Raw genomic sequence first — 12789 nt, forward strand, 5'->3', positions numbered from 1 at the left:
TGGGGAAAAACGGGTAGTACAAAGACACAAAAAAAAGATGCAAAAAATAATAATAAACACACATACGCGTGCACTGCTAGGCAGTGCGTGACACGTCCGTCTGTACTGAAAAGCTTTGCAACTGTTGACACCGAGGTTATATGGTGCTGCTGCTGCTGTTCACCTACACGCCACCAACACGTCCATCAAGCTACCCATCAAGGGCGGGAAATTGTATGCAACAAAAAAAAACGGAGAAGGAGAGGTGGGCACGGAGCACCGAATCACTTCGTCAAATGGTAGGTCTCTTAACAGACCATGTTAAAAGTATGCAAATTAGTCCATTAACACACCTTTGCGCGTGTGAGGTTCATTCGAAGCTCGGAGCTGCACATCTACTGGGCGTCTCCATTGACTGGGTGCTGGGGTTTCGTGTCAGCTTTAGCAAAAACCCCGAAAGGAAGGGGAAACACTTCTCGGCAATGGAAAATGAATGTTTGAAGACATCCTTTTCGAAAGGCAATCAGAACGATTTACCTCTGTCACAGGCGTAGCAAAAAGGAATGGGGTTGGGTATCGCCCCACCATTTCCTACTAACCAAGTGCAACACCCACAAACGGACAAGGTGAAGAAAATTTTCGATAAACTTAATTAAAAGTCATCCAACGTTTGTTACGGCATTACTGAACCCTTCCCCCTTCGTGTCCTTCTTCAAGCTCCTTTCTATCCTCCGCCGCAAACACCAGGACGCATAAAGCGAGAATACTGCAAAATAAACACTTTTTGACGACTGCGGCTGTTTAGCTAACGATGTGCAGTGTCGAAATGTTCACCGATCCGTAACTGAGGGATGGAAAAATTAAAAATTTTACTTCACCCACACAAATCCACCCACACACACACATTCCCAACAGCTCGGTGAAGGGGAGCAAAAGTTTCTCTTTCAGCTTTAGCTCAACCCCGTTCGTGGTAACATTTTCAATTCCACAAATTGCCCATCACATTCAGGCAAGTGAGTTTTTGGTACATGACCAAAGTATAGAGAAAGAAGGGAGAGAATGGAAGAAAAAAATCCACCCCAAACACTGTTACGAAAACAAGAACACAAACTCATCGCTGTCGGTATTAGGTACTTCAGTCGATGTTAACGGAAATGAATATGTTTTCGACGGGGTGTACAGGATGAGGAGAGGAGGGGGAGAGGGAGTTCGGTAAGCACAAAAATAATGAAGGAAAAATGTTTCTAAGCCAGGTAGGAAAAAGCTACCATCACCCGGTATTTGGCCGGGTAAGTCGTGCGGAGGCACGAAGCGCGCTGTATGTCACCGAATATGAAACGTTAAACGGCAACCAGCAACCAGCGGGGGCAACCATTTACATGTTCATAATTTTTATTGTTATTATTACTGTTATTGCACACCTGCCCACAAGAGGGCGCAAAAGGAATCCCGAATATTTCCTCCCATTCGGTGCTCCCTCGCAGTTCCTCGATCTGCTTTGACTCTGACTGTCAGTTTGTGCAGAAGCAATAAAAGAAAAGTACGTTTAAATTATGATACTCCACAAACACGTGTACGCTGCCCGCTTGCGAACCCTTCCACGTTGCCGGTTTTGCCGGTGGAACACATCAACTCATCAGGGTCGAGTTGTATTGTTTCGTTTTCGGCTTCCCTCCTGGATGGGATGTAATCGAAAAATTGTTTACCAGCACTTTTCGGCTTCGGTTGAGAAAAAGTTTTTTTTTCTTTATCCTTGGCATGATCAAACAAAAGCATAATGGTACGTGACAATGAATGTGTCGTGTTTTGCCAATGCATTCGTATTGTTTACAAGATTGCATGTTTTATGTATAACAAGAATGTTGAAAAGGAGAGTTTTTACACAAAGAGAGTGCTTTAAAAAAAATTAAAAAAGTGTATTTGGTTATACACAGCGACCGCCAAGAATAAACTGAATGGCATGTGTCCGAATATAAGGAATTGTGAGGTTTTGTATTGATGAACATCCTTTCATCGTAGTTCGGTTTGTCGATCGCAAAACAAACGGTTTTGGTCTACCTGGGTGAATCAAAAATATTTTGCTTTTATGTTTATTAAAATTGAAGCCTTTAAAATTGAAGAATCAATGGCAAAATGAAAAAAAAAGAATTTGTTTGCAACTTGAATCAATCCCGATAAAATGGAAATAACGCCATGGTAAACTGTAAAGCTTTCATTTAAATTTATTTACAAAAACATCAGTTATGAGCAACAAGAACACTGTTACCAAAAAAATAAAAAAAAGTCAGATTAATGTAAAAAAAAATTCAATATTGTGGTTACAGAGTTCTATTAAGAGCAGATATACAGTTTTCAGATTAATAAAAAAATTATTCTGTTGCATTTTCATTAATGATATATATGTGATAAACGGCGTCAGTTCCACCCGACAGGATGGGGAATCAAATCCCATCCAGACAGTGGCCGACCGTAGCAAGGACTGTGACTCTCCGGCTACGCAGTAGAAATAAGTCTAGTAAGCCAGAAATGGCCGACAAGACTTGTAAGGTCGTTGAGCCAAGAAGCAGAAGAAGTATAGAAGAAGAATAATGTTTAATTCATATCACATAAACATCTCAAATAAAAATACCAACCAAATTTTTACTCAGCTTACTAACTCTTTTACCGTGTTTTCACCTTTTGATAGATTTCTGCTCTTTATATTCTAAATGTTAAGTAATTTTTTTTGCATGAATTTTTTCCAATTTCTCATTCACCTATATTTTTTCATCGATTGTGTTTCTGTTTAGTATTTCCTATATTATTATATACGATTTAGTTTACCCTAACGATAAGCCAGGCAACCGTTACTAGCTTCAAATATATTGTTGATGTTAAAGGACAAAAATGAACACAAAACAAAACAAGAAGAATCTCACCCTCTAGTCAAGTGTATGCCTTTGTTGGGATTCCGCAAAATGTTAGGCCGTCAGCTGCAATAAAATCACCCATTCAAAAACCGTTATCTCCGGAACAGGTAGCCAATGGTGACAGTTTGATAAAGGCATAGGTTTTCCACTGAATTCTTTCCCCATCGTTAGCCCCGTGTAAACTTTCGTCTGCCGTGAACTTTACCGCTTGTAAAGTGCTAAACCGGGAAACCAACCACTCGCTACCGGATGGCGTAGGTTCAGTAAAGGCTTACGTCATGTGATTTTCCCCGGAAAGACGGCCCCCGCTCACCAATTGTTATTGGTCGCACGTGTTCCGCATTTTATGTCGTCAAAAAGATGTAAATCTTGATCTTGTTCCACAGGCCTGCGACGGCCTCACGCACAATACGGAAGTTGTGGGTCGAACCGTCTAAAACTCCCACACTACTGGCTGGTTTGCGACGCATGAAACGATTGCTTTGACTGCCTCGAAACTCCCCTGTCGGTTCGACGTAATCAAATTTTGGTTTGACCACAACCGATTCATTCTGTCGTACACCAAAAAAAAGAAGACCATAGCCCCATAGGTGTACGATGCCGTGTAAAGTAAGCACGTAACAAGGGGTAGGATGCAGGAAATGTTCGCTCTATTTCCTGCATTATTTCCGCATCCGACAAGAGCATGTGTCGGGTTAGAAATCGGGCCCTTTATGTTGTATGATTTTGTGTCACGAATCGAGTCCCTTTTCTATCACATCCATAGAAAAACACTCTAAGGCGGAGTGCCTCATTTAACGTCACCAAATTCAACGCTCTAAATCGCAGTGCGTTTTGTGCGCAAGCAATATGAAGCAAATTATTTGACACAAGCAATTAAACGTCTGATGAGATTATCCCATCGCAATATACTGGTTATCCATAGCCGGTATATTTATTTAAAAAAAACATCTCTATCAACGTGACACACTCTTAAAGACTTCCCACGCAGAGCGCTTATAAAGGTATCGTCCATTGATTGATCTGTTTCCGGCCATTTGCTGCCACCCAGGATGTGGTTCTTAAGACACATAACTGTCGCCGATGCCCACACACAAACTTCATGGCTCATTTCTGAAGCAGCACTTAGCAGCAATATGTCACCCGTAAGACAGAGGAATGTCGATATTTACCGACCGAGCAAATGGCCTAACTGTGCACACTTTACAGCGCGCTTCCGACTTTGTCTTCTGCCGTCGGGGGTTTTTTTATTGATCCAAAGAAACAGGACATCGAAGATGGCACATAAAAAAGGGCAAACGTGTCAGGGATTATAAAACTGGACCACCAATTGGTTTCCGGTTCGAATGGGGATGATTCTACCGGTGTCATTCGTCGATTCGTATCTTTGTAACAAGCAGCAGCAAACCAGAAACCAACGAAAGAAATACAACAGTACAAAAAAAACCTACGTTGAAAACATTGACAGTATTTCCGATTTCTAAAGATTATGATGCTACCCCGGTCCGTGATTGGCTTCCCGGCAACGGGCAGGGAAGCATGGCACAGCGCGGCAACACAATTTGCTGCCGTATATTTTCACCACGATCGAGGAAAATCGATCCGATCCTTCTATCACGTGCGGCAGAACTCACCCTCACGAGCTTATTGGTTCCGTAGCGCGTCGTCCTTTTTTAGTAGATTTAACGTGAAATAAAGTACGAATCAGTGAGTAAATCTGTAAGGAAAAGGAACTCGTTCCACGAAGGGAAGGGCGTTGCTGCTAAGCAACGGGAACAAGCGGGAACATCTGATATTTTATTGCATTTGCTGACTGCCCGGTTTGAATGTTGTGTTTGTGTGTGTGTGTCTGCACGGAAGTGTTCATAAGGATAAAAGTTATTGGTCACAATTAGTCGACCATGTTGGATTGACCATTGTCTTTCTCAATTTTATTTTCGATTTGTTTTTGCTTGTGTGAGTTTGTAACATTAATAAACCACCAAGGGTTTATTAATTTCTGTTTCTTGCATTTTTTCTTTTTAGTTTAATCTATAATCGTTTACAGAGAAATGCAAATGATAAGATGCGGAGAGCCCACTTTAGGGAATCGCACAAGCGTATATGAAATACGCGACTATTCATACGGAAACACCAAATGCTTTAACGAATCACCCTAATCGTTTTGGAATCGCGAGCGCTTGATATGGAATGTCAAACAAGCGGGCTGTTTACAGAAGGGAGGGATTTATTTCAATAACACATCTCTATCAACGCGACACACGGAGGATTGAATAGTTGAGATATATTTTTCTTTTTTATTTAAATTAAAAAAAAGTTGTTTCAAAATAGGAATTACAAATTATTATTAACAGTATCAAATCACAAATAGCTTAGTTTTCATTAAATTGGAGCTGAAAATTTTCAAAACTAACAGGGTAACAAACAAAGGATCACACGAACACCACAACAATAATCGTATGAATCTGACATTCCATATCAATGGCGCGCGATTCCAAAACAATTTTTGGGTGATTCGTTAAAGTATTGGGTGTTTCCATATCAATAGTTACATATCGCTTGCGCTTTTCCCTAAAGGGGACTCACCGCAGCCTATCATTTGCGTTTTCCTGTAGGTATCTTTATCATCATTAAACTGCATTTAATGTAAAATTTTCACCATGTGCCATACTAATTGCACTCGGGAAGTAACTGACGGATAGTAAAGCTAATTGCTGGATTAAATATGTCAAGCTGCTAGCCATCGACAACATTTTCCATGCACTGTTTTTGCTGAGCATAAATTTTCCTTATCCTCTAAACGTGGAACTTATGCGCGGCGTCCTATCAAAATTACATCTCCCCCGAGATAAAGCAAATGTGGATAATCTACTCCGGTGATGAGAGACACACACACACCGAAAAAAAACACGTCTCATACCTCAACCATTGAGTCCGTTTGTTGGCAACGGACCAGGGCGGCTGTCAAAATGCTACTAACCCGACACGCCACTGTCCATAAAGCACTAATTTCCATCAGACAATGGTGGAATCCTCTAGGGAACGGTAGAACGGATCCGTGTCCAAACTGACTGATTCTTCTGCCGAGCCCACCACATTTCTTCCACCACCACGGCCCTGGAGGCTCTGCATGTGCCAGTAAAATAAATGGTTCATGAATCACGATCGCTCACAAGCAGGGGAGAATAAATCCATCACATTTGCTAACTGCCATTAATCATTCCTCATTTGGGGCTCATGTGTTCACAGAACGGAGTTGGCCTAGGGCCACGCACATCTGCAAAACTAGGCCGTTTTGTAGGTCGATTCTCAGGGAGCGGAAGATAAAACAAAACGCGCATCGGGTAGCGATGTCAAAAGTGACACATGTAAAACAATGCATTTTCATCGTTTGTTTTGGGAATTTTTCTTTTTAGACAGAGTTTACAGTTTTTCAATTTCAACTTATTTTCACTTTAAAGTAAACAATTATATTAACGTTGCGAAAAAATATATTTAATTTAAAAAATTCATTCACTCTTGTCTAAGACTTTTCAAGAAAATTAAGCCAACCCAAAATCCCGTCGTATCGCTTCCACTTGCTTACCAAAAAACGGTCAAAGCACAAATCATGCAAATCGTAAAACAGGCGATAAACAAGCAATCGGTAGCGATGGGATCATTCGGCAACAAAAACCGGCAACCAATTTCCAATTACTCTTTGCCAATATAAACTTCCATTCCCGTACGGGGAGGGAAGGCTGCCTGCCCTCGGGGGAGTTTGCCAACCAAAAAACCGACAATCGATGGTCTCGACGGTAGCTTTAAGGCATTGTTCATTATTTATTAGCCACCCGTGCCTGAGACCGACTCCATAACCACCCGGGAGGCATCCGGGGAGAAACAAAAATTTAAAGGGCAGCCACCATCTTTGAAAACTGTTTAAATATTCATGATCTAAAGTTATTCAATTACTTCCTGCGAGAAAAGAGTTCCCAAAGAATGTCCAATGGTGTGTGTGTGTGTGTGTGTGTGGCTGTATGTTTGCCACTAACCTTCAACAAAACAGTGGCAATGAAATAAAAAGCGTGAGTGAACAAACCTGACCGGACAATAGAAAAACAAACCCTTCCGTGCCGGTCCGGATTCCCCAAACTTCCCTACCTGTGCCACTAATCTTGCCAAGTGTGCGATGGCAAGTGGGAAAGAAAGAAAAATCCCAGCTTGTCTTCTCCCCCAAGGGGAGACAAGACTTTTTTCCCCCAACTCCCGTATTACGGTTCGTATATTGTAGCAAAACTTGTTCCTAATTAATGCGATAATAAAATTGAATGGAATTAAATTCGTAAGCATTAGCTCCGGTGCTCCCTTGACTCTTGCCAGTAGCCTCGGTCAGTGAATCTGTCCGATTCGAGATGGGAAAGTTTTACCATTGTTCCGGGGGGTTGTTTCGGAACATTGTTTTTTTTTTGTTTCATCTCACTACTATTCCTTCCTTTCTTTTTGTAAAGATTCGCCGGGAGAGTGTTTGTAAGAATAGTAGTTTTTTTTATTCATAGACTATTTCATGCACCAGTACAAAGTGGTCAGCGGAGTGACAGAAGTAAAAGCACAGATAAAGAAAAAAAAACATTACATTGGAGGAAGGCACAATAAGAGAAAAACCCTCTGCTTGAGGAACAACTTACAATCGTATCTAGTGCCATCCATTGAGAGCCGGTTCATTTGGAATGGTGAACGGTACTATCAATGCTATTCAAATGAGTTTGAGTATTTTGAGCGTTTGAATATTTTTTTTGTTTCCTCTTGTTCTACCCCGCGCCATTCGACACTTCTTCCGCTCTATCTGTTCTTTGACCTTTTAAAAATTCACTTTTTTTTGCACACAAGCTAAACTTAGGGCAAGCACAGAACACCACAAAAGTAGCACAAACAGTAGCGAAAGCCATCCCGGCAACCTACTTGCACAAACACTCGATGACCACTTTGAAGTGGAAGGAAAACAAAACATAAAGACTGGACAGGAAATTTCAAGCACTAGAGCGCGAAACAACGCGCCCTGAATCTCGACTATGTGACCGTTGGTCCGGTTGGACACACTGGAAGAAATACTCGGGAAAGAATCAAAAAAAAAACACAACACTGTTTTAACCGGTAATCCTCGAGCGGTAATAACCATTAACGCGAATCTTCGCACCCGGAGCCTTGCTTTAGAAAAGTAAAGCAAACCTTAACGTGCCAAACCGCGCAACGTCTTACTCCGCTTACCATCGTCCCAAAAACCCGGAAAGCTTTATGAACTTGAAGCTCGAAAACAATTTTCCCGTCTCCCAAAACCATTTGCTGGCCGTTTTTCGTTCCTGCAAGGGAATACTCTCTCGCCTTACTGTTTTTTTTTCACTCTCAAACGGGTAGCACCCCTCAGTCGTATAAAGTGCGTTGTTGTTGCGTACAGGGGCAAGGAAATGAGGCAAGGACCTTGCGGGCTAAACTGTCACGGGACTCGGAAGATGGCTCGACAAAATCTGACAAAAACAAACATGTTTATTATCGTAACTTTGGCCACTTTTCTCGCTTTTCCTGTGAAGTGAAAATTTGGTGGTTGATGGTACGGCCGGGGGCCGCCTCCAGTCGGAAGGGAGGGAAGATCGTTTTGTGCGAAAGTTTAAAGAGCAATCATCAACGCCCATGCCTAATGATTATTTAGCGTGCAAATGAAGACGCATCGGCCGTTTGGTTGGTTGCTGGTTAACGTACAACAAATTTGTCCCTTACCACTTTACCGCATCTTTCGTATTCTTTGTTGTTGATGGCGTACATTCCTTCTGTTCAGGGGTTTGTGTTTAATGTTGAATACTTCAAAGTGTTGAACATTGAAACGTGAGTTATGAGTTTTCTTGGGTGTAAAACTAATCTACAAATAAAACACGGAAATTTTTATTAAAGAGGGTTATAATCATACATTTATGTAACATTGAGATTTTTTTTATTTAGTTTATAATAAACTTTGAGCCCCAGTGGCTTCATCCGTCTCTTAAGATTGAGAATAATTCCGTATTTGTTTCGACTGTTTCTTTTATACCTATCTTCGGTATACGTCCTTCGGTTTCACCAATACAATCGGCATCGGTTACGGATATTTCCGTAACAAATTACTACCATTTTTTTTCCGCTCCCCAAGCTCCACTCTTTCGATCGTTTTCCTTGTTCTTACATGTATTCAATAAAAAAAAACAAAAAAAATAAATTATTTGTTCAAGTGAGATCAACGGTCAACGTATTTGAAAAACAAGAAAATCTTTTTGTAACATTTTCTGGAAAATTCAGGACTCATGAATATGTTTGAGCTTATACAGTCCCCTTATAAAGTAAATAATTGATTCCTTCATCGTTGTCACACATTTTCAGATATTTTTTAAACGTATTTCGAACCTGCCCATCATGTTTCTATTATGGATGTGATGTCACATCACCAGTTCATAGCGACACTTTTCATTCGACACCCATTTTCATGCTGAAGACATAATTCCTTCCCGTCCTTTGAATGATTGGGATTGAAAAAGCATTCAAACACAACTAGCTCTGTGGGCTTCAAATGGTCGATTGAAAACACGCCCAAAAACCCCCCGCTTCAATATGACAACGTTTCCCATACGATGCTAATGGAGGCGCCTGGTGCTAATGGTATCACGCCTGCTTTCACAACGCCATCGCACACATGCTACCCATGTTGACCAATTAGGGAGGGATATTTTACGTCCAAAAATATGCAGCCTTTCAAAAACTCACCCCATGCATAAACAACTCCTGCACGAAATAGTTCATGTAACATGGGGTCACATTTTTCAAATCGTTAAGCTAGAGGGGTTTCGGTTCGGAAGGCCTCCGGAAATCTATCTAGATGAACGTACCGCCAATGGGAGAGCCCGGTTTCCAGCTGTCCAAAGGCTAGGCCATCGTAAGCGTTAAGCTTTTCTTAAGCCACCTCCGACACACACACACACACATCCCCGCGTTCCGCCCCCGGAAGGTATGCAAATTGTTACTTGCTGTCATTATTCGGTCCAACCCCGTTCGGCGTTGAAGCATTGCCGGAAAACAAGCTGAAAACGACATAATGACTCCGGCGACCGATAACGACAGCGTCGTCGTCATCTCTACACTTGCTATCAGGTCGTCCGGGGTTGCCTTCCGATGATGATGATGATGGTGATGGTGTAGTGTCGAGAACCACTGTTGATAGCCGAACGCTGATGCCCGGTCGAGAAGGTACGACTACCCAAAAAGTGATGGTGCCACCTGATAACAAGCAAATCAGACGCTGTTTTTGCGCTTTGCCCAGTTACCCATTTGCCCGCACGCTTCAAATCAAACAAATCCCACGGGTGCAAATTTCATACTGAAATGTCGTCATTTCGGTTCAAAAGGTTAACAGAAGACATCCTCCTGGGGGATCCACGGGGATTGTCGGGGACACTTTCTACCAGCCTTCATGTTTTCAACAAACCCACCTTCACTGATTCAACAGCACAGACACAGCTACAAACGGCCACTTTTAAGTCTTCAAAGCATGGGTCCGTTTGTTTGACACAACCACTAAGCGAGAGTTTCCCTTCAATTGGTCGGTGACATTTCGTTTCCAAGAACAATTTGTGCAGAAAAACAACACTCTCGTCGTCGTTTGTCTACCCCCCAAGGCTCGGACTAGTGGTAGCGTCCATTGCTTTCCCCGTATTTCGCTAGTGGAAGAGTTAAGCAAGCATAAAATTGGACTGTCACTTTTCAATTCTAACCTCCAACTGTACTATTCCATACCTCATCCTGTGTGTGTGTGTGTGTGGGTGCTTTTTTGGAAGAAAGGTCCCATCCTCATCTAGCAAGTGATTCTACCCATGCTTTTACCCCATTTTAGAATGGATGATTTTTGTATAATCAAATGCCAATGGTGAAAACCACGAGCACGACACTGCAAAAATGAGTCGCTTTCACCGTTCACTGTGCTGCGACCCCGGGGGGGCCGGGGAAAGCAAATTCTTGACAGTTGGTAGCACGCTTTGGCTCTGATTCAATTGAATTGTGTCAGTTGTTTTCATCAAACATGACAGTCGCTTTACTCCTCCGAACCGAACACCCCACGTCACTGCACCATCGTCAAAAACCAAAAGCAATTCGTTCTATTTTTCATCCCTATCGCACCGGGGCACTGTTGTTTCGTACTGGCTTACTACTGGTTCGATTATCTCCGAGCTGCCAGTTATCGACTGCTATCGAAATCAAAATCAGTCTGTCGTCAACCACAGGAGCACATTCGCGTCACTCGCTGTTTGACCTTTTACAACTTCCCTTTGTGGTCCAATACTACGTACGGGTGACATTTTGGACGTCACCAACCATCACCAAACCATCTTACCGATCGTTCAACGCAGCAGCAGCAGCAGCAGCACCGGTGGTAGCCTGTGCTGTGTTGTTTCCTTTTCTTCCGATTTTCCGATTCATTACCTTTGCAGCAATTTTTATGCATCTGCAGCGCAAGGAAAAGCTGCTTTCCTGGCGCAAACAATCACAAGCTCGTCTGTTACGGCCAAGATGCCGCTATCGTTGCCTTTTATTTCCCAACCCTCCATTTGCAGGAGGGAGGGTTTCTGTGGAAAGAAGTTTGCCTTGATTTGATTGATAAAAACCAATATGACTGGCGTTTTTCCATTTTTATGACTTCATCTAGCGGGAGCGGATTTTTGGGTCACTTGAAGAGAATTGTGTTGCAATAGTTTGCATTTTATGCGCAGATTTCTGTAACAGATTAGACCTTCCGTAGATAGGGTAAAGGAGCATAGGAGTAAATGTGTGTTGTGTTAGTAATGTGTGGTAATATGTTGTTTATACAACGTAGAAATTGTTGTATTTTAGTTGAAATATTTGTTCTATATTATTAAGTGATATACAGAACAACAATCTTCCAACACAACATACAGTTGAGTTATTCTGTCTAATAAAAGCATATGCTTCTGGACACATATATATTGCAAGTAGATGTGTGTTAATGTAGTCATGGAACTCCTTCTCTCCCTATCGGAAAAGTCCTCAAAAAATTCAAAGTCCCGTGACTTGTTTACCGAAGATGCACGAATCTTACAAACTCTCTACTAGAAATACCAATATTTATTTATTTTCAACAATTGAATAAAAACCTCTTTTAGTCAATTCTACCGCTTGTATCCAATAAAAAACAATTTAAAACATTTAAATTTAGTTGCATTCATATATTTCCATCAGAAATCATCTCTATCTTCCTCATCATTTGCTCTCGAAAGTTGTTTGTGTTCAATATTTTTGAAACGAATTTCCTAACCATACGAAATAATCTCAAGAGAAGAATGATCGATTTTGTGTGAAAATTAGAATATTTGCAACGGAAACAAATTAAAAAATCGACAAGCCTTCCCAGTTGGGGAATCGGTTGATGGTTTCTTCGTTGTTTTCCACTTGTTTTTCCCAATGTTCCCCACTGCTCTCGATGGTGGCTGTTTTGCCAGGCATTTTCATTTTCACTCACCCCTTGGTTCGAATGGCCAATCTTCTCCTTATACTGTCGAGGATGCAGTTTAATTTCGTTCGAGAATTCGTAGCACATAGAGAAGGCGGGAAGCATGGTATAGAAGGAATATCCAGTAAAACTGGGAAATTCAATTCAAGTGCTCATGCCCCTTGTGACTCATGTTTGTTGCTTTTCATCCTTCTTGTATGTACTTTTACTATTTTTATAACCTCTATATATGCTATGCTATATCATCTATGCTATCTGTTTTGCTAGTTTGCCTAACATCCTTGTGTAGTTTCAATCATGCATTAGAAGCACATACTTTTCCTTACCAACATAACACCAATATAAACGCATGTTCCAACTTTTATTTACGTCTGATAG

The 12789-nt window shown here is 41.5% G+C and overlaps 1 protein-coding gene across 6 annotated transcripts in view; it reads left to right on the plus strand.

The window, feature by feature from the left end:
- LOC125765772 (cytoplasmic polyadenylation element-binding protein 3) overlaps nt 1-12789 on the plus strand; it is a 220136-nt gene that overhangs the window by 107369 nt on the left and 99978 nt on the right. The window lies entirely within an intron of this gene.

This window comes from Anopheles funestus, chromosome 2RL, assembly GCF_943734845.2.
Source record: "Anopheles funestus chromosome 2RL, idAnoFuneDA-416_04, whole genome shotgun sequence".
NCBI classification, from domain to species: Eukaryota; Metazoa; Arthropoda; class Insecta; order Diptera; family Culicidae; genus Anopheles; species Anopheles funestus.